General features: G+C 41.5%; 1 protein-coding gene across 3 annotated transcripts in view; it reads right to left on the reverse strand.

The window, feature by feature from the left end:
• bcorl1 (BCL6 corepressor like 1) overlaps positions 1–23,496 on the reverse strand; it is a 193,224-nt gene that overhangs the window by 149,522 nt on the left and 20,206 nt on the right. Inside the window, exon 2 of one of the 3 annotated variants that reach the window (XM_033030542.1) lies at positions 2,068–2,138. The gene's annotated coding sequence lies outside the window, so the exon portion shown is untranslated. Of the gene's footprint in view, positions 1–2,067; positions 2,374–23,496 lie in introns of those variants that run through there. The other 2 variants (XM_033030543.1, XM_033030541.1) reach the window with 2 other exon arrangements.

The following is a 23,496-nucleotide window of genomic DNA, read 5'->3' on the forward strand; positions in this document are numbered from 1 at the left end:
TACCCCCTCCAGAAATTATGTTCCTTTTAATTTTTCACTTGCAATTTGCTTTGAAGATATATTTATATTTTTTGACAATTCTGATCAAACCATGACCTGTTTCCAGATCAAAGTCCTCAACACTTCAACCTTACGCTTGCCAATCGGACAGCTGATAACAAGGAATGGGGATTTGCACACTGTGCACGGAAGACTATATATTTTATTGGGATAGACACAAAATGCTGGAGTAACTCAGCAGCTCAGGCAGCATCTGGAGAAATGGAATTGGTAAGGTTGTGGGTCGAGCTCTGGAGAAAATGAATGGGTTCCAGCTCCGGTCTACTGGTGGGCGGTGGAAAGTCGGTGGAGTTGCTGGTGGAGTTCCGCGGGGGGCTGAAGTGTAGGTACAGGTCGGCAGAAACGGAATCTACTGTGGACCTACTGCCCTACTTAATTTCCTGCAACCTATTCACTACCATGGCCAGCAACATCATTTTGATTGTCCTCCTTACTCATCTGCATGAGGGGTAATGAAAACTAAATTCTTCAGTCTTCTGGACATCTGAAATGAACGCTTGCGTATCTTACATATAGAAATTAGGCACCTAACACCCATTGAAGTACTCCATTAATAATTTATTGCCGAGTTGATTACGATCAGGAGATTCCAGCAGCTGCCAACAAAAGAAAATCAAATGTTCTTTGATTAAAGGAATGTTCAATGGCATCTAGAAGGGCTGGAACATCTTCCAACTCAACTCCTCCCAGCTCACTTCAATCCTGCCAATACTCGCACTTGGCACACATCTGAGGGCTCATCAATGGCCCAAAGACGATTTCTTCACTCCCATGCATTCTGCTGAGACCTGATCATCAGCAACTTTCACTGAGATTGATGGTGAAGCTAATTTCCAACGGTCTTTGAGTTAGTCACATACTGGCCAATTGACATGCATGATTTAAGCAAGTACTGTCCAAATTGTAGGACACGTTTTCAACAGTGATTATTGAATGGAATGAAAATGGTCCAATTTTCAAACACTACCTGAAAATAGGGGTTCGAGTGGTAAAACTCCACCGCATGGAAAATACACCTTGGATCTTACTTACCTTTGTTTTGCCTGACTTTAGCAAGGGCAGCTGATTTATTTCTCCAGCCTAATTTTTTCCTGTACCCGGTTATGCATGAAAAATAAAACCCATATGTAGTTATTCAAGTTTGTTTTCAGCAACTCCGCTCAAGGTCCACAAATACATAATCAGAATATTATGCGTTTGCAGTATGGTCTTCACGTTATGTACTCCAGTAGAAAACAATGGAAATATTCAAAGCCAAGGATAATACATGACCAAGCAATTGCCAACAAAGGAATCATAGAGCAGGAAGGAATTGTCAACTTTGTACGGTTCTATCAAAATTGTTTCCCCCAGGATGTTCTGGCTGACTTCATGCAACAATTAGAAATCCAGTCTGAAGCTTTAGAGGGGTATGAGTGTATTTTTGTAATATCACTGTTTAACTTTGTTAGAGGGCAGTCTTTTGTTATATGGTCCAAAGTTTGATTAGAGTTGCTCCAGTCGCATGCAGCAGAACTTAATGGGTCATTTGTGCATCAATGAACTATCCAGTTTGGAGCCGATTCAGGGCTCTCCATATTTGACTTGGTGAATCAAAACCAATGGACTTTACCAGAGGATTGAAGATTATATGTTTAAACTGGATGATCAATTTAGTTCATGTTTTTCTCCAAACTTCTGCACCGTCAAGCACTGTAAGGCCTCGAATATACAACCACAAAGATTTCCAGGAGGACAAACAATATTTTTGAAATCGTTACATGAACGCCCGGCCAGGTGTTTATCTGTACAATCTCTGTACGAGTAGTTTTGTTTAAGTAACAATCTGGGGAAGTTATATTAGCCAGCAACTATAACCATTGATCAGGTATAGACTTCAGAGTTTAGGTGTCACAAAGCATATAGAAATTTACCTAAACATCCACATAAATGAAATGAGAACTATCAGTCCAGAGGGGTGGTCTTTGAAGAAGCCAAAGCCAAGGGATGGAGTACTTGCATACTGACCGGGTTTTGGTGAGTTTTCACATGATGTCCCTCCGGCTCATGATCTTCGCAGCTATTTCTTGCAGATGAATCTGAAAAGTCAAATGTCTCAATTCAGGAGGTAAGAATGGATCATGTTGCATTATTTTTGCCAATGAGATGAGTATGTGCTCTGTGGCTGCGGGCGAAATGCTAAGATAATGGATTGGTCACAACTTCCACTTGGAGAACTGCTCTGCATGTATTGATTGGTCCAATGTCAGCATGCCTGCAAGTCTTTGCTGATGTGGTTATTGGCATGTCATTGGCATATGCAAATTTCCTTAGAGAGGGAGTGGATTTACTGCTTAGAGTCATAAAGTCTTACAGTGTGGAAACAGACACTTTTGCCCAATTTACTCACACCAACCAACATGTCCCATCTGCACTAGTTCCACCTGCCTGTGTTTGGCCCATATCCCTCTAAATCTGTCCTATCCACGTACCTGTCCAAATGTTTCTTAAAAGTTGTGATAGTACCTGCCTCAACTACTCTTCCAGCAGTTCTTTCCATACACCCATCACCCATTGTGTGAAAAAGTTACCCCTCAGGTTCCTATTAAATGTTTCCCCTCTTACCTTAAACCTATGACCTCTGGTTCTCGATTCCCCTACTCTGAGCAAGAGACCCTGTGCGTCTGTACACTGAGTGCACACCTGTGCACCTCTATAAGATCATCCCTCACCCTCCTGCGCTCCAAGGAATAGCCCTAGCTTGCTCAACCTCTCCCTATAGCTCAGGCCCTGGAGTCTTAGCAACATCCTCGTGAATCTTCTCTACACCTTTTCCAGCTAGCTTACATAAATATTATATAAATGTAGAAGGGGTTGAGGGAAATAGCACTTTCCTTGACACTTGGTAATGCAGGACTGCTTTAGCATCCAAACACGATGCCAAACAATGAAGTGTGGTGATAAAATAACAAGCAATGCAGCCCCAGTCCACAGTCTGGACTGGAAATGGGCTTTGACGTTCAAGATGAAGACAAACATTTGGACACTGCAAATTAGGGCAGGATTGTTCTGGTGATAACATGCCTAGTGATTGGACTAATCCTGAAGGTTAAGTCACTTCTTCGGTTGAATACACCAAAATAAATTTGCCTAAGAGTTTAAGAAGGAACTGCAGATGCTGGAAAATCGAAGGTAGACAAAAATGCTGGAGAAACCCAGCGGGTGAGGCAGCATCTCTGGAGCGAGGGAAATAGGCAACGTTTCGGGTTGAGAAGAGTCTGAAAAAGAGTCTGAAGAAGGGTCTCGACCCAAAACGTTGCCTATTTCCTTCGCTCCATAGATGCTGCCTCACCCACTGAGTTTCTCCAGCATTTTTTTCTACCTAAAATAAATTTGCCAGTAGTTTCTGGAATGGCTTGCTAACTTTTCTGGTTTCAGCGGAACTATAAGCAATGCTTCACATCACATTTAACGACGATGGCTCTTCTTTGATATATTTAAATATAGATTCAGAAGCCACTTTTGATCAAATGTTTGTGGAAGGCGACAGCGACCGATGGCCCATCCAGCCACATGGAAGCCCGTAAAGGGAAAATGAACAGCATGATCACGGCAATATCTAAAAGTCCAAGAATCTCCTTGTCAACATTAATAATTTAGGAACCCCTCGACAACCTTTGGTTTGAAAAGCATTGGTTACTTTTTCCAGAGAAATCAAGGTAGTTATCTGTTCCAGTTTCAACTCAGAAGTAAATGGGAGAGAGTAAATAGGAACAGACTGTTTCACATGGCTAAAGAGTGTAGAAAGTGATACTGAAAATAGGATAGAAATCAGGGAGAACATTTTACAGAGAGGATGATGAGACTGTGAAATGTACTTCTCAGAATACTGGTTGAAACATAATGAAATATTAAGGATAGATTAAGATTAAGGACAGATAGATGGATGAAAGAAGAGAAAATAAATTTATATGGGGACAAAATAGGCACATGGGATCAAGAATGCTGCTCATGTGCAAGATAAACAATACAGGCTTGCTGGGCTGAACGGGCTTAATTCTGTTATAAATTACAAACAATTTATTTCTTGTTCAAACAGTATAGTGTTCAAAACTGAAACTTATTTCCACTTCACCATTGCTTCCAGATTCACACCTATGTTCCACACTCTTCAATCTTGCTGATTCTCTAGACTGAACTGTGGCCTTCATCGAGTTTCCTCGTGAAAACAAGTGTTGATTTTATTACGCATAGTATCAACTATTATTTAATGGTAGTATTCTTATTTGTGAGCCGTTGGCTCGGGATCAAGCCCCACAGACAGAAACCTGAACAGATAACCAAGGATGACACTGAGGGTGCTACAGTTTAGTAAGTGCTGTCTTTAAGATGAATCGGGATAACAAGCCGTATGCAGTCTCTCATTTACAGTATAAGCTCGTAAGAACATGGATATTCCCCTGGGATGCTGACCAATATTTATTCCACAAACACAAGGCACAAGATAATCTGATCATTATCATCATACTTGTGGGACTTCACTCAACTCAATGTGGCATTCAGATATTGTTTTAAAGTGACCAGGGATCAAAAATAAAATCATTGACTTCATTGTAAAGGTCACGAATGGCACTTTATTTCTTTGTAAAATACTTTAGTGAAATCACTATCTTTTGCATAAGAAATTAATTAATATATTTTCTTGGCATCATGCTCAGCGCAGACATTGTGGGCTGAAGGACCTGTTCCTATGCTGTGCTTTTCTATGTAAACCAATTTATTTTACATTTAAGATCTTTTTGGCTTCTCTATTCAAGCATCAGACTGTCCTATCCAAAACGGATTTGGTGACATAGTGTCATAGAGCATGGAAACAGGTCCTTCGGCCCAACTTGTTCTTGTCGACCAAGGTGCTCAACTGAGCTAGTCCCATTTGCCTGCGCTAGCCCATATTCTACCAAACCTTTCCTAATCATGAACCAAGTGTGTTTCAAATGATATAATTGTACCTGTCTCCCCCACTCCCTCTGGCATCACTTTCCATAGACACACCACATCGTTAGAATTTAGAAGATTTAGAAGATTGAGGGGGGATCTTATAGAAACTTACAAAATTCTTAAGGGGTTGGACAGGCTAGATGCAGGAAGATTGTTCCCGATGTTGGGGTTGTCCAGAACAAGGGGTCACAGTTTAAGGATGAGGGGGAAATCTTTTAGGACCGAGATGAGGAAAACATTTTTCACACAGAGAGTGGTGAATCTGTGGAATTCTCTGCCACAGAAGATAGTTGAGGCCAGTTCATTGGCTATATTTAAGAGGGAGTTAGTTGTGGCTAAAGGGATCAGGGGGTATGGAGAGAAGGCAGGTACAGGATACTGAGTTGGATGATCAGCCATGATCATATTGAATGGCGGTGCAGGCTAGAGGGGCCGAATGGCCTACTCCTGCGCCTATTTTCTATATTTCTATGTTTCTATACCTGTGCAACTTGGACCCATTATGTAGTGGTTTAAGGGTTGGCTATGATTCAGTATCACTTTGAACTTCTGTCCTAATGCTGGAACTCACAGGCTTATACTTTTATCAGTTATGTAAAAACAATTATAATCACTGAATTGAGGAATTTTCAGATTCTAGTTAGCGTCACGTTGTCTTCTTCAAAAAATATTTGTACAGAAACTCATTCCAATTGTTTTCATTTTATCATTGAGTGAGAAGATTTGTAATGGGAGACACAAACATCAAGCTAATAGAATAATGTTCGCCAAATGGAGAAGGCAGCATAAGATGCTCTCAAATATCTCACAACTGACTTTTCCTCCAAATTAAATGCTTGTTAATTATTTCTACAGACATTGTGGACATTTATTTTGGGATTAGTCTGAAACCCTCTTTCCAGCAGAACAGTTTTCAATCTCTCCTCAAAAGACACAACACATGTGAAAAACAAAAGGCTGCTACATAAGGAACACCGAGCTATAGCATTGCACTGAGGAATTCTAGGCTGCGGTGCCAGAAGATATTGGAACACCATTTGCAATTCTCAAGGTAGAGAAATCCTCACCACAGCCTCATCATTCGAGAGGGGAGAGAGAGTGGGCAGTGCACAAACCCCTGTACAAAAAGAGAGGAGCTGAGAAAGGAAATCTCCAACAACTTGTTCAATTTAGCACTGGATGAAATAAGACTGCAAGCTGAGTACATACACGTAATAGGAACTTAAAAAAGATAAAATAATTATTAAAAGCAAATCAAACCACCATGCCACAAATATCTGCAAATCTGTAAGTTTAGACCTAAGCAATTTGTCTGTGTTTGCAACCAACGGTTTTAAGAAAACATTATCCTTAAGGCAAACTATATGTTTGTATAAGATCATCCTCAAATCACTTGCAGTCACTATGACAAAAAGGTGTCAATGTGTCGTGATGAAGTTGGGCTGCACATGATGGGCGGCACAGTGGTGCAGCGGTAGAGTTGTTGCCTTACAGCGCCAGAAATACGGGTTCGATCCTGACTATGGCTATTGTCTGTATGGAGTTTCTACATTCTCCCTATGACCATGTGGATTTTCCCCGTGTGCTCTAGTTTCCTCTCACACTCCAAATATGTACAGGTTTGTAGGTTAATTGGCTTTGGTAAAATTGTAAATTGTCCCTAGTTTGTAGGATAGTGTTAGTCTACAGGGATCGGTGGTCAGCGCAGAGTCAGTGGGCCGAAGGGTTTGTGTATCGCTAAAGTCCTAAAGTTTTGTAATGTATCAGTGGTATGGTATCCACTGCACTGTTAGAATGCTGCACTGTTAGAATGCTGCACTGTTAGAATGCTGCACGGTTAGAATGCTGCACTGTTAGAACGCTGCACTGTTAGAACGCTGCACGGTTAGAACGCTGCACTGTTAGAACGCTGCACGGTTAGAATGCTGCACTGTTAGAATGCTGCACGGTTAGAATGCTGCACGGTTAGAATGCTGCACTGTTAGAATGCTGCACGGTTAGAATGCTGCACTGTTAGAACGCTGCACTGTTAGAATGCTGCACTGTTAGAACGCTGCACTGTTAGAACGCTGCACGGTTAGAATGCTGCACTGTTAGAATGCTGCACTGTTAGAATGCTGCACGGTTAGAATGCTGCACGGTTAGAATGCTGCACTGTTAGAATGCTGCACTGTTAGAACGCTGCACTGTTAGAACGCTGCACTGTTAGAATGCTGCACTGTTAGAACGCTGCCTTTTGGATGAGATGATAATGCACATAATTAACGTAATTTAAGAACAATATTTGTCTTCATTTGTACATCCATCCTTCGATAGTAAACTATTTGACAGTTAGTAGTCTTTCTATATCTGCTTAATTCCTCCATCCCCTGACATTTGCTGATCGTTGATCCATATTAAGTTGTTCCATATTAAGAAAGACCACTTCACGCACAAACTCCCAGAAACAAACTCCACCAGTCTGGTAAAATAATGGGCCACTGTCAGAGTAACAAATGTTACTAATATTTCATGCCAAAAAGTAAGCAACAGATGCCAGTATATCTCAAACATCCTTCATTATTCTCAAATGGAGAAATAGGAGGGTGGGGGATGGTGGGTAAGGCACTGTCAGTAGTTTAGTTTAGAGATACAGTGCGAACACAGACCCTTCGGCCCACCAAGTCCGCTCTGACCAGCGATCCCCGCACATTAACACCATCCTATACACACTAGGGACAATTTACAGTTTAATCGAAGTCAATTAACCTACAAACCTGTATGTCTTTGGAGTGTGGTAGGAAACCGGAGCACCTGGTAAAAACCCATGCAGGTCATGGGGCGAACGTACAAACTCCGTACAGACAGCACCCGTATTCAGGATCGAAGCCAAGTCTCTGTTAGGCTGCAACTCTACCACTACACCACTGTACCGCCTTAATTTTAGAACGATGGAAATATACTTACATATTACACCTTTAACAAGCACAGAACATCCTCAAGCTTTTTCCAGACGATAAAGTACTTTGCATAATAAGTGGAGAAACCTGGTGGGTACCTTAAAATCCCACCAGCAACAATAAGTAAATAAACAGATAATTTGTTTGAGCAATATCATTTGAGGGATAAATGTTGGCTCGGAGCCTGCTGTGCTCCTCTTCAATTTTTACATCTCCCTTGAAGGGCATTAGGGAACGCGTGTGATCATCTCATCCAAAGGACCACATTCCAAGCAAAATTGCAGCACTTCTGAGAGCAGCCTAGATTAGCTTACTTCTTATCACTTAGTGGAAATGAAGACGTTCTGCCAATATTTCTGGATGGAACTGAATTGATCACAATTGCAAATCACGAGGGTGGGAGAGGACTTCATGAAGGAACGGAATGTGTACCAAGATGAGCATACAATCAGAACACATGCCTGATGATGTGGATAAAAGTCTTAAAACTGGAGTGTATACTTCCTTTGATTATGAGTGCTGCCAGTGATACATGTTATTTATTAATCTTGTTCATTTTAGATGGACTCCATTTAACAGCAGTTTGCACTGAAAGTCAAAAGCATTTTGACTGCTGACTTTGAAGTCACAGCTCGGCACAAGAAATGACTACTCTGGAGGTGGTGACTGAGAGGAGAGCAGTTCTTTACAGGGGTGGGAGATTGCAACCTTCACATGATCCACCGTTTCGACTAATGCAATCAACCCGACGTGCACAAACAAATAGATCAAATAGAACAAGTTGACCTACAACTTTAGGCTGTGCACACCATACGCAGGAAGAAGTTCTTTCCAGAAGGGGGAAGAATTCCAAAGTGATTTCCCCATCTCCAGCAGATAATTACAACAGGTGAATAGGAGGAATGTGGTGGCCCGGTTGAAATGCCAAAAAACGAATAATCTGCCTGGATTAACTAGAGTTTCCGAATCACAACTTTCTTCCTATATGCTTAGCCTAGCACTATCTGCCACAGCTGTAGTATTTTGTGGTGTTAAGGCCACATTACATCAATATAAAGGATATTTAGTAATAACGAAAGGTGTCGAGGATAGGATTGAAACAGACGAGGCCATGGGCAAATTTAGTTGAGGTGTATAAGATGATGGAACCAGTGGTATCAAAATGATGGTCAATAGGGAGGGATAATTTCAGTCAGTGGATAGGTCAATCACTGGGGAACATCATTTATACTAATTGGTGAAGAAGAGGTGGAAAGGCATTTTTTTCACAAATGTTTTCAGGTGTTTGAATCTCAGTCGGTGAAAGTGTGATAGAAGAATAAACCCTCAGGAAGTTAGCAAAGCACTTTATGTGCTGAAACGTAATATGTTATAACTGCGATAGTCCAGCACCCTGGGGATTTTGATGATAACCGCCTGACAGATTTTCCAGATTATTGGATATTCTTCCTATTCTCACCCCAACACAATTTTAATCAGCGAGTTCGGTATTCCGAAAAACGCAAGGAATCATGAGATTTGTCAAAGTTCATTTGAGAAATAAAAAAGTGAATGGGGGTGCCAGGTAGTGGGAGAGCGGGTGTAACAGCGAAAGAGGGGGGGCAGATGCAAGTGGGAGACAGGGGGAGAGACTGGGCCGCCGGAGAAACGGTGAGAGGTGGGGGAGAGAGAAGTGGGGGGTGAAAGACGTGCGTGTTTGTGTTTTGCTTACGGATGTGTTCAGTTTAACATTCCGCGGGGGAGTGCCGGGGTTTGCACATTGGTTGCAGAGGCGGGCAATGTCCCCCAGTCGCAAGAGACATATTCTGTACAGCGGTCACTTAGTGATGCGCAATTAAAAAAACTCTTTAAAAATAATAAGAGACAGAAAATCAAGGAAGCCTTTTGAAGCTCATGGAATGAGGGAACGGTTAACGTCGGGTGGACGGCCTCTCTCCTGTTTATTGAGCACAAAAAACTGCAAACGTGATCGAAGCATTTGACATCCATAAGCACCGACCACAAACTCTAACTCCCACGTTCTAAATACAGGAGTAGCCTTTCATTCAAACATAACCAACCCTTAACTGGATTACAAACGCGCCTCATCCTTGCTCCTGTGTCTTGTCCATTGCAGTGGTGGGTGAGAGAGGAAACTGGGGATGGGGGGATTGTCCTAGTGCAGGGGAGTGCGTGAGTTTTTGCGGAGACAGGGTGTCCAGGATCTGCAATTAAGCCGCGATAGTGAGTTCCTCTCTCCCCATCTCTCTCCCCGTCCCTCTCCCCATCCCTCAACTCGCCGCCTCGCCTTTGCCCGTGGATAGGCGTCGCTCTGTAGGAAGGAACTGCAGATACTGGTTTACACCAAAGGTAGACACAACGTGCTCGAGTAACTCAGCGGGACAGGTAGCATCTTGGGAGAAAAGGAATAAGTGATGTTTTAGTGACACTGCTGTAATTTCTACATGGTGAAACCAAAATGCATAAAAATACCCTTTATTAAAATCTGACAATGTGCACTTTAACCAAATGTGATTTTTCCATTACAAATCTGAAATTGTGGAGTACAGAGGAAAATAAATAAATGAAGGCTTTTTGTCCCAACATTATGGCGGGCACTGTATCTATCAAGAACAGTCTCCTGAATACAGTTCAAGAATTCTTCCAACTCTGTCTTTTATCCTGTTATTTTCCAATTCCACGGCTGATAAATGATTTCTATTATTATCATTAAAATTCTTCCACCTTCCTTCAATTTCCTGTTTTATCTACTTTTCACTATTTGGTGGTCTCTTTTAGAACTTCTGAAACATAATAAGTCCTCTGTTGTTCTTTTCTTGTTAACAGATAAGTTCTACCTTCTAAACTTTGTCCCTTTCAACTCATTAGATTACTTGTTCTGATACGGCTACAAGAATTGTGATGACTTCAGCTTTCCTTTGCCTTGTGTCACGTTACTGAACCTGCTCTGTCACTGTCGAATATATTGTGCAGTTACTGGAGTAAGGCAGCACACATGCTATTAACTCTGGAACTTGGTTTCTGCGCTTTTTCAGTCACGATGTCCCAGATTATGAAAACTTCTCTCCTCTGGCTTCTAGCAGGCAGCAGAGTAAATAAGCCTCTGATGGTCACATTCCTTGACGCTGATTTTAATTAAAAATCAGCACGAATGGAAATACGATTTCCCACTTCATATTTCTGCCTGGGATAATTCTGCACTGTATAAAATAATTCAAATATTCCCTATCTCCAGTGAACACGAGGCTGTTGGACAGTCACAAAGCCAGCTAGTTCAATAAAGTCATGAAGGGAAGGAACTTGCATTTTCACCTAGTCTGGCCATTATCTGTCTCCAATCCCATCATGGGTTTTCTCATATCTGCCCTCTCAAGTGGCTTAGGCACGCCACTTGATTTTATTAAGCTGATCTTCCAGCTGCCTGCCATTTTAATTCTCCATTTCACTTTCACTCTCACCTATATGTAGTACTGTTATAACAAGGCCCAAAGCAAGCTTGAAGAACAACATTTCAACGACATAGAGGGTTAAGAGCACAGAAACAGACCCTTAGGCCCACCAAGCACACTAACTAACCATCAAACATGTTTTTATACTACTCTTAATTAATTCTATTCTCCCCCACTCTCACCAACTCCCCCCAGATACTATTATTCAACTAACACTGGTCCCAATTAACCTCCCAACCCACGTCTTTAGGATGTGCAAGAAAACTAGTGCACCTGGATAAACCCATGCAGCAATAGGGAGAATGTGCACATTCCACACTGACAGCACCAGGGGGTCAGGACTGCACCTGGGTATTTGGCACAGTGAGGCAGTCCTTCTACTGGCTGCTCATCTTCTGTCTGGACTTCTAAACTCAGCATCAACTTCATCAAATTTAAACAACTCACCCTATCTTTACATCTGTATCAGAACTCGACCTGAAACGTCACCCATTCCTTCTCTCCATTGATGCTGCGTGTCCCGATGAGTTTCTTCAGCAATTTTTGTCTATCTTCGATGTAAACCAGCATCTGCAGTTCCTTCCTACACAAACCTTCTGCCATCATTTGATAGTAACAGCCTTGCCACTTTCTCAGGTTTTAGTTAAGTGTTCATGCTTTAAATGTGAGCCCACAGCATGAATTTTAGGTGCCTATTCCAATGCATAGGACATTACTGAGACTGAAGAAGGGCCCTGACTAGAAACGTTACCTATTCATGTTTTCCAGAGATGCTGCTTGACCTGCAGAGTTACTCCAGTATTTTGTGTAATTCCTTGGTAAATCAGCATCTGCAGTGCCTTGTTTCTACCGAGGGCATTACTGTTATGTCCAGCCTATGTAGAGAATGAGGTCTTCCTAACCATAGAATTCCAAGATCAGTAATACCATCTTCACCTGAGAGGAGACAGGTGGGTTGCTATTTGGGAATGGAATCAAATATCCTTATTTTTTGTGTAGGAAAGAAATGCAGCTGCTGGTTTATACCATAGACGGAAAATGTTGGAGCAACTCAGCAGGTCAGGCAGCATCTCTAGAGAAAAGGAATAGGTGACATTTCGGGTCAGAACCCTTCCGCAGACTCAAAATGGTCTGAGGAAGGGTTTGAATCTGAAATCTCACCCATACATTTTCTCCAGAGATGCTGCCTGACCTGCTGTTACTCCAGCATTTTTTGTCTATCCTTATTTCTTCACAGGCTTAAGAAGATGCTTACTCTATTCAAGGGTTGAATGTAACATTAATCTCTTGTGCATTGAAATAGCAAGGTAAAATTCACACCGTAGGCTCACATTTAATGCATCGACTTGACAAAAACAGACTGAATCACAAAATCTGCCATGTTGCTAAAATGGCAAGGCTGCTACTATCAAGTGGTGGCTCCCCCAGCCAGAACCAGCACTTTCAGAGGGTCATTTGTAATGAGAAATAGAACCATTCTGCCACTTTTTAATCAAAAGAGTTTGCCTGTGAGTGAGTGAGTGAATCACTACAACACTGGGGGATTTTATGCACCTCATGCAAGCTTTATAAAGCAGAGAGGTGTGTGGACAATTAAATTATCCAGGGGAAGACCCACAAAGAAAACTGCCAACCCGCGGCTATCCAACTTTTTAAATATGCCTTTGTTACATTGTCTTCTTCCACCCCATCACACATTGAAATTCAATTTGGTTCATCCTCCTCAACATAGATAAACCACCTAACTGTATAACAATCAATGATGATTCATTCCCAAAAGGGCTTTGCGCTCTCTCTCTCTCTCTCTCTCTCTCTCTCTCTCTCTCTCTCTCTCTCTCTCTCTCTCTCTCTCTCTCTCTCTCACACAGTTGTTGCTGTTCATCTGGTGGCAATAGAGAGTGTACCATCTTTAAATAATGTGTTTTAAAGTATTGTGCTTCAAGTAGTTTCCCACTTTGTCACTGTCCCAAAACTAATTACTTTGAGACTTGTGCTTAATGAAGTTTTTTGAAATAATTACAGTGAGAAGTAGCAGTTACCAAAAGGGATTCCTCCTGCTGTTAGGCATTTTTCAGTCACAACTATACTTGTAGACCAAAATGAAATTGCAACTGTTTTTATCCATAGCCTGAAGAATAATCCCATCTGCGTATGAAAGAGGTAATATTCAAATTGCTCCTTCTGTGGGCAACTGTGCATAAAACTGGAATACAGAGATCCAAGTCATCAATGACGGACAGACCTGTAGACCTACTGAAAGGAATCCTTCAGTTTTGAAAATTACTTGTTTCAGCATAGTTGAATTTGACATATAAAGAGGTGAGATATAGAAAGAAGACATATTCCTCTCTAATACAGACTTCACTTTTAGAAGATGGATTCATAAAAATTGGTTTGAGCAGCTTCAGGGACTTAAAACTATGCAGTCTCCAAGTTCCATGAAAAAGCAATCCTGCTTGGAAATCGGGAACTCCAGACATGCTGCAAATATCTGAACGCCACTTGCATGAAAGTACCAGCCCAAAAAATGTTGTAACCTCTGGGACAGATTTAAATTCAGGATGGAGTCGCAGGATTTTGAGTGATCCAACGTCCATGCATTTGTCCCAGCCAGCTCGGACAATAGTTTACACCCCAGCGGTATGAACATTGACTTATCTAATTTTTGATAGCCCTTGCTTTCTCAACCTTTCCCTCCCCCTTCCCAGTTCTCATACAAGTACTCATTTCCACCCACTTTCTATCTTTTTCCTGTAAATGTGTAGAAACAAAGAACTGCAGTTGCTGGTTTATACCAGAAATAGACAGTAAGTGCTGGAGTAACTCAGCGGGTCAGGCAACATCTCTGGAGATAAATGATGGGTGACGTTTTGGGTCGGGACCCTTCTTCAGACTGAAATGCTGCCTGGCCCCACTGAGTTACTCCAGCACTTTGTGTGTAAACGAATACTTTTATAAATTGGGGTAAATAAAGTTCGTTTTCCACAGTATCTAACAGAACTAAAGCTAAGGGAACTGAAATACACAATGTGCACAGCATTAAATCTAAACAGATGAGAATTGCTCAGCCATTGAGTGTCTGAAAAGAATGGTTACAATTCAGATCAAAACTTTGGCAGTACTGAAATATTAACTTGCATTTTCTCTTTGAGGTGCCAAATGGTTTGTCATGCAATTCCTGATATGTTGGTGGCAAATGTGACTTCAGCTAAAACACAAGCTTTACAACAATCAGTTCCTCCAAGTAGAAAATAATTTAACATTTCTTTAAAGTTATGCCAAAACTCTAATACAAAGGTCAATTTACCCTTGCATCAAAATGCCATCTTTGATATTTCTGATTTTATTTTAAAGGGAGAAGAGAATGGTGTGTTATACTAAAGTTCAAAGTGTATGACCATGATAAGTTCAGCATAGGTTCCTCAGAAAACATTCATGGTTAGGAATTTGGTTTTAGTTTTTATGAATTATTTTTGTGAATCGGTCCCACACCCCCCCCCCCCCCCCCCCCCCCAAACCACTACCCTCCTCTCTTCCACCATTTCAGCAGGATTTGCCTGGAAGGCAGCTCCATGTCAATTTCTAATCTTCAAGCACTGACATGCTACAGCAGATAAACATTAGATTAAGACTCAACCATCAAATGGTGGAGCCTCAAGACTGTGGTCCTCTGCAGGCTAAATGTACACACTGCCGCCTTACAACTCCAACACGGCATGGTGGCACAGCGGTTGAGTTGCTGCCTTGCAACGCTTGCAGCACCGGAGACCCGGGTTCAATCCTGGCTACGGGTGCTGTCTGTATGGAATTCTCCCCGTGACCTGCGTGGGTTTTCTCCGAGATCTTCGGTTTCCTCCCACACTCCAAAGATGTACAGGTTTGTAGGTTAAATGTCTTGGGTTTGTATACTTGTGTAAAAGTGTAAATTGTCCTGCGTGTGTGTAGGATAGTGTTAATGTGCGAGGATCGCTGGTCGGCACAGAGTCGGTGAGTTGAAGGGCCTGTTTCCTCGCTGTATCTCTAAACTTAACTAAACTGCACTTGCTTTGTACAAATGGACCAACTTGTCACACAAGATGTTAAAGTGTTTTGAAAACTTCCACCAAGTCACGATAAAGGTATTTTTCATTTTTGTGAAGCATGCTATATTTTATTTTAAATAGGTCCCAACAGGGAAGAAAAAAATGGAATAGCCAGACTGTCACAATGTAAAAAGCATGAGGGATATTGAGCTGTGTTCTCTCTGTCACATTACCCTTTCTCCCTGCCCCAAAACTCTTGATTTTATTTCTTATTTAACATTCTTATTAACAGACCTAAGGTTTCCTTGCACTAACTTGAATTTTCCAGTCTCCCTAGTTCTGCAAATATTTAAAATTGAGAATTTGAAATTGAATCCAAAATGTTATTTTCTGAGCAATAATCTAACATCTACATTGCTGTAATATTATATCTCAAATGCAGCCTTTCAAGCTTATCCAAATTTCTCTACGTTCTCTAAGATTGCTCTTGGTATAAGTCAAGCACGAGTCAGATATTTGTATTTTTCACTGAAATAAGATGGAGACTGCTCTATTCCCATTGTGTATTCTTTTGTTTGTGTGAGATATGTCAAATTCACAAATAATGAAGTAAATAAGATATGTTGCTGTCCGAAGAAGTGTTCCAACCCGAAATGTCACAAATCTATGTTCACCAAGAATGCCTAACTCCAGCAATTTGTCAATTTCAAGCAGTTAAGATAGCTGTTTCCAATCCAAATGAGAATATTAGCAAAGTTAAATTGAATGGATTGGTATAATGCAAACTGTCCTTCATAACACCTTGGAGCTAGCCTGCAATCCAATCTTGACCATGGCATTCAGGGTCAGTCAATGATAAACAAATAAATGGATAAATCTAATCAAACTTTACCGACACAGGGAACTGCAGATGTTGGAATCTTGAGCAAAACACAAAGTGCTGTAAGAACTCAGCGGGTCAGGCAACATCTGTGGAGGAAATACAGATGACATTTCACGTTCTGGCCCTTCTGCAGACAGATAGTAGTAGGGGGAAGAAAGCTGGAAAAGAGAGTTAGGGCGGGATAAACCTGGTATAGGTATGGGGGGGGGGGGTTTAAATGGCAGATGGGTGGAGTACCTAACAAATGTTGGAGGTAAAAATATGACAAATGGTATCAGATAAGGAGAGAAGAGGAGTGAAATGCAAAGCCAGAGGGAAGGAGATAAGTGGAAGGGGGCAGGAGGGACGGAAATAAAAGGAAAATGAGGGACGAAGGAGGGGAAGGAGCTGGGTAACTGGGAAAGTGGGAGATGGTTGGAGAAATGGATGTGCATTGGGATGAGATTTGCATGGGAAAGAGAGAGGGATGGGTGAGTGTTACAAGTTCTCCAATTGCAAGTATCTAACAAAGGTATACTTGGTAAAGTGGTGCAGTGGTAGAGTTGCTGCCTTACAGCGCCAGAGACCCACATTCGAGCCTCACTAAGGGCACTGTCTGGGTAGAGTTTGTACGTTTTCCACATGACCCCGTGGGTTTTCCTCCCACATTCCAATGACGAGCAGATTTGTAGGTTAATTGGCTTCTGCAAATTGTCTATAGTGTGTAGGATAGAACTATTGTAGGGGTGGTCACTGGTCGGCACTGCCTCGATGGGCCGAAGGGCTTGATTCCACACTATTTCTAAAGTAAACTGAACATAAAAGGATGTCAAAGACTCACTAGATTGATTCTAGCGAAGGTGAGTGGCCGTGTGAGAAGAGAATAAGTAGAATGAGCCTATATTCTCTCCAATTTAGAAGAAAGAAAGGAGGTCTTACTGAAACATAAAATTCCTATTGAACTCAATATACATGGTTTTGCAGGGAGAATGTTTCACTGGCCAGTGAATCCAGAACCATGGGTAACATTCTCAGAATATGGAATAGATCATTTAGGACTGAGATGAGGCTAAACTGCTTCACACAGGTGACGAATCTCTGTAACTCTCTCTGAGTTACTGATTCAAAACAGAGACCAATGGATATTACAGGAACCAACAGATATGGTAATCGTGCAAGTAAACAGCACCAAGGTAGAAACAGCCTTAATCTCAATGAATGGCAGAGGAGGCTTAAGGGTCTAAATGAGCTACGCCTGCTCATATTTTTAATGCTTTTATGCTGATATATCAAGGAAACCTCAGCAAAATCAGGCCTGTAATGCAGCATTGATTCTCATTGTAAACCAGTGCTGCAAGGACTCCTGAATTTGTGTACAATTACTGACCATTAAAGGCCTGGACTTTGCAGCACGTATTTGCACAACCCATTGGATATAAGAAAATTGTTATTGAAAACGAAAATGGCGTGCCCTGCTTGTATCTAGCCATTTGAAGGCACAATTCAATCAATATGCTTCCAGGATTATTCTCACAAATTGAAACATGGTAAACAGATTCCAGAATGGTTCCCAAGGATTGGAGGATGTCAAATGTAATTAAATTATTTAAGGGAAGTGGAAGAGAGAAAATGGAAAACTTAAGCCAAGCAACGTGCAGGTACCATGACATAATTTAAAAGACATTTGAACAGGTACATGGATAGGAAACGTTCAGAGAGATATGGGCTGAACACAGGCAGGTGGGACAAGTGTAGATGGGTCATCTTGATTGGCATGGGAAAGTTGAGCCAAAGGGCCTATGACTACAACTCGTGTTCTATGACTACAACTACAGCCCCTGTTTGCTTGAGACCAGGAGTATGAAAATACAAAAATCTAATGTTCAAGAAATGGTCACAGTGCACTTGGAAAACATGAAATGGAATGGGCAGTGTTAATAATGATTTGTGAAAATCCGCTCTAACCCGTTACAGCTTTTTGAGGTTGTAGCTAAGACAAATAATTTAGTTTAGTTTAGTTTAGAGATACAGCGCGGAAACAGGCCCTTCGGCCCACCATGTCCGCACCGACCAGCGATCCCCGCATTAACACTATCTTATACTATGGTCAACTTTTACCAAGCCAATTAACTACAAACCTGTACGTCTGTGGAGTGTGGGAGGAAACAAAGTTCTTGGAGAAAACGCACGTAGGTCACGGGAAGAACACACAAACGCCATAGAGACAACACTCATAATCAGGATCGATCCCGGGTCTCTGTCGCTGCAAGTGCTGTAAGGCAGCAACTCTACCACTGCGATTATTTGAGTTTCCAGATGACATTAGATGAGGTGCCACACAAGAGGCTTTGAAAGTAATATACTATTAGTGATTGACGATTGGTTAACGTAAAGGAAACTGAGAGCAGAAATAATTCATTCATTATTGGGCTGGGAGGCTGTGACAAGCGGGCACTGCAGGGACTAGTACTGGGGCTTGAGATGTTCATGATCCATAACATGATTTGGAAATGGGGACTACTTGACACATAACCAAGTTTGCTATTGTTACTAAGTTGAGTGGCAGTGTGGATTGTGAGGAAGATTAAAATAATTTTCAAGGTGACATAGAAAGGCAAAGTGACTAGGCAAGGACATATTTGGGGAAAAATGTAAAGCCATCAACTCTGGTCAGCCAGTACACATACATTTTTTAAATGGCAAGAAACTGATGGATGTTGATGTTCAGAGGAACCAGTTAGTCCTTGTGAACAAATCAGGTACATCAAGCAACTGGAAGGGCCAACAATAGCAACTCAGCAAGTCAGGCAGCATCTCTATAGAACATGGACAGGGGCGGTCCGGGTTCGGAGCCTTCTTCAGATTGACAGTTTCTCCAAACAATGTGTTGGCCTTTCTTGCAAAAGGATTTGTGTGCAAATGCAGATGTCTTATTGCAATTATGCAGGTGACCCCCCACATTACGGAGCAGGTGTGCATTCCTGGAGAATGTATTTTCCATAATGTAAAACCACATCATCTGTGAATGCGTCAAGAAATGCGAATTGAAAAATAATTGTGTTTATTAATTTACTTTTTTTCCAATATTCCATGTGAATAATTTTTATTCCATATCTCAAAAATAGGGAATTTGGTAAAGGACTTACCAGAACCGCCGTAACATTGTGGCTTTGTGTACAAGTTTCCAGCATGATATTACCTGGAATAGTGCATGCAGGTCTCCCTGTGTAGGCAAGATGTATTAGTAACAGAGGGAGTGTGTTATGAGCCTTCACCAAATGATTTCTGAGATAGGGGAACTGCCGTGTAAAAATGATTAGGCAGACTGGATCTGCAACTGTCTTGAATTCAGAAGCATGCGATTAACTAACTGAAACATGTAAAATTCTTAAACGGTGTTACAGGATAACATTCTTAAATGGCGTTACGGGATATACATTTTTCCTTGATTGGGGCTTCAAAATAAGGGGCCAGCCTTTCAGGACTGAAATGAGGAGAAATGTCTTCTCCCAGAGATAATAAATATTTGCAATTCTCATTGGAACTGTGAATGCCATGTTCTGACTATATTCAAGGCAGGGATTGTGAGGTTTTTGGATATTATTGAGATCAAGGGCATGAGGTCAGTGCAGGGCAGTGGCACATAGGTAAAGGATCAGCCAGAATCTCTCTGAAAACAAATTAGGTATGAGGGGGCAAGTGGCCTACTGTATGTACTTCTTATGTTCTTATACTTTCAGTAGAATTACTAGTCAATTATTCTAAAGTGGATCAATTATTTAAATAGATCAATTTCTTATTCCAAAAACATTAAACAAAGCTGAGGACTGTTTGGTGGCGCAGCGGTAGAGATGCTGCCTTTCAGCCCCAGAGACCCGGGTTTCGATCCTGACTGCAGGTGCTATCTGTAGGCGGTTTGCATGTTCTCCCTGTGACTGCGTGGGCTTCCTCCGGGTGATCCGGTTTCCAACCACATTCCAAAGATGTACAGGTTTTTAGGTTAATCGGCTTTGGTAAAAATTGTAAATTGTCCTTAGTGTGTAGAATAGTGTTAGTGTACAGTGATCGTTGGTCGGCATGGACTCGGTGGGCCGAAGGGCCTGTTTTCCCACTGTATCTCTATACTAAAATAAACTTGTATTGATAATGTGGATTTATTTACTTACAAAAGGTTCAACAACTCTTCGGAGCAACTATTGTTTTAAATGAGCCAAGCCATTTTTCTGCTCTGAAATCTCAATGCAGAAATCTCGACTGACACTCCCCCACAGTACTGAACCTTTCCAGCAATATTTGAGATGTTATCTTCATGTGACATAATCAAATTAGTCCATCTGCTCTCTCAAGTGGACATTAAGGACTAATAACCCTATAACAAAAAGTAGGAGAGTCATTCCAAGTGTCCCACCCAACATTTATCACTCAAATAATACTGAAAAGTAAGGATCTGGTCATTATCAAATTGCTGTCTGTGGGAGTTCACCGAATACAAATTAGACGTCATGTTTCCTGCATTTTAACAGTGACTGCCTTTCATGAACTACTTCATCATCTGTGAAGCACTGACTGAAGACTTTGCAAGTCTTGCTTTTCGTCACCTGCCAGTCCTGCCAAACCATGCACCCCTGCAGGCAGAATACCTGCTCTCTGACATGCATGGACAGTGTCTCAATCTTTCTGTAAACCTGCAGGTAAAGGCAGCATTGGCCATTCAACTCTAGTTCTGCTGATCTGTCGCATCACAGTTTGATTCTAATGCTCTGTTCCCTTTTAGTCATTAATGAGTGGGTCATTTGGAGTCCTGGCAATAGACCCTAATGGTGCAAGGGAAATATAGGTTCATCCTTAAGTATAGTTATTGAAGCCTCGCTTCCACACCAGTTGCCTGGGTTCTAAGGTGGTTGACAAGGTCAATGTAAGACTTATAGAGACTCCACAGGAGGCACAAGTGTTTGATGGGCCAGGTGGTTGGGTAGTTTGAAAGGTTCTGTTCTGCAGCTTTTTCCCTTATCTGCTCTATGCCTCCAACTACTCCTAAAAAAAGAACTCGAGGCATTCTTTCTGCTTGAGCAGTAATGGCCGAGGGATCCCCATGTGTCAGTGAGGATGTTACATTTTTTTTTACAAAAAAGCTTTCAAATCACCTTGCAATTATTTCCTCCGCTAACCTGCAACATCCTGCCTGTGCACAGATCAGAGTGGTGTCTGTTTCAAGAGGCTGGTGTCAGTCTAGTCTGTGGCGTTGCCCGCCCTTTGAAACTGACTGATTAACAATGACTGCAATTACACCGATAACTATAACATGGGAAAACAGATCTTCAGTAAACAGGGTCTCTTACTGACCAAAGCTAATGATTCTTACACAAGGTGATGGAGTACCACTTACGTAGAAAGGCAATCTATAGGCTGTGAAACAGCCACACTAATTCTCCAGCTGACCTGAAAGAATGTAGGACCTGTTAAATTAACGATCCATTACTGTAATAAACGTGGTTCAAGTGTTTTTCAAAAAGATAAAGGTGCGACAACATAATTTAAAAATAAGCAAAAGTAATGAATGTTTGCATTTTTAAAGGACTTACTCCCAGTGTCTAATTCACACAATCCAAGGGTAATATTGTACTCAAGATAGACACAAAAAGCTGAAGTAATTCAGCGGGACAGGCAGCATCTCTGGAGAGAAGGAATGGGTGATGTTTCGGGTCAAGACCCTTCTTCAGACTTCATTGTACTCTTTGCTTTGGCCCAAGGTATGAGGCTATATTACTGAAATATTAAGATTTAGTTGTCAGTTCAGCACATGGCAACTCATCTACCTTTACGGCACAGCCAAATGTTCCACAATGATTATCAGGAAGTTGGTAAAACGGCATATGATTTAATATAGCCTGAATTTATCCATCACCTCAAGCCAAAATATACCACCACCCTCGCCAATCACATTCTTCCAAGAGGCATTTTACTGATAGATTCACTGTGAGGTTTCCTCATGATCGCTAACTTGCCAATATTCTATTCTGTTAACAAGCCACACAGAAGTGCCAGATATTATGTCACATTTACCCAACAAAGAGAGAGATTTGACCCCAGTTTTCAGAGTTCCTATCAGACAAATAATAGTGGTGAACTAATGGAGGAGCAACAGAACTGATTGCCAACATTCTCTTTCTAGGATATCAGCAAAAGATTTAAACCCGGAACCAATTTGAAGGTGGGGTTATCCACCAAGCAGATTTGTATGCAGAGGATTGACATTTTTGTTCTAGAAAGACGATGTGAAGTCTGCAGGTGGGCAAATGAACCTTAAGTTCTCCACAGCAGCATTGGCGATGTGAATGGGCAAGATCAGCTGACACCAAAGCTCTGTCAGGGGCGAGGCAGCAACAGATCCCAGTGGGGACAGTTATGCAAGTAGAGTTTACATTTCCTTATCTCTGTAACTCCCTCTCCCCTGATGCTCAGTCTGAAGAAGGGTCCTGACCCGAAATATCAAAATGCTGAGTTATTCCAGCATTATGTGTCCATTTTCAGGGTAAACCAGCATCTGCAATTCCTTCAGATACATGCAAGTAGAATAGACAGTTGGTGCAAACATGAAAATTCCAACAATAGCGAAGACAAATGTTTAACATTTTTATCAGTTTTGGGAAGGGTAAGAGCTATCATTCAAGCTTCAAGAACTGCAGTAAAATCCCCTTCAACTTCTCTTCATTACCTCACATTACCTCACATAACTTTCATCGCATAAATTACCTCCAACCATTGGTGTAAGCATTCTGGTTACTCACTGACAGATGTTTTTTATTGAGCTCATGAACATGAAGATCAATACATTCTTCTTCCATTTAAAAAAAAGTAAGCAGTTTATAACTATCTCCAAATCTCCAATTTGTCACTTCCTGTAAAAAGGATTCTGAAATGAAGTCATCGAGACATACCGCATGGAGAAAGGCCCTTCAGCCAAACGCATCCACACCGACCAAAATGTCCCATCCAAGTCTTACTTGTCCGCACCTGGCCCTATTCGTTCTAAACCTTTAATATCCATGTAAATGTCCGAATGTCTTTTAAATATTGTTATTATACCTGCCGTAATTACTTCCTCTGGCAGCTCGTTCCATATACATACCACCCTCTGTGAAAAAGTTGCTCCTCCATTCTAATTACATCTTTCCCTTTCCATCTTA

This window comes from Amblyraja radiata, chromosome 12, assembly GCF_010909765.2.
Source record: "Amblyraja radiata isolate CabotCenter1 chromosome 12, sAmbRad1.1.pri, whole genome shotgun sequence".
Lineage (NCBI taxonomy): Eukaryota > Metazoa > Chordata > Chondrichthyes > Rajiformes > Rajidae > Amblyraja > Amblyraja radiata.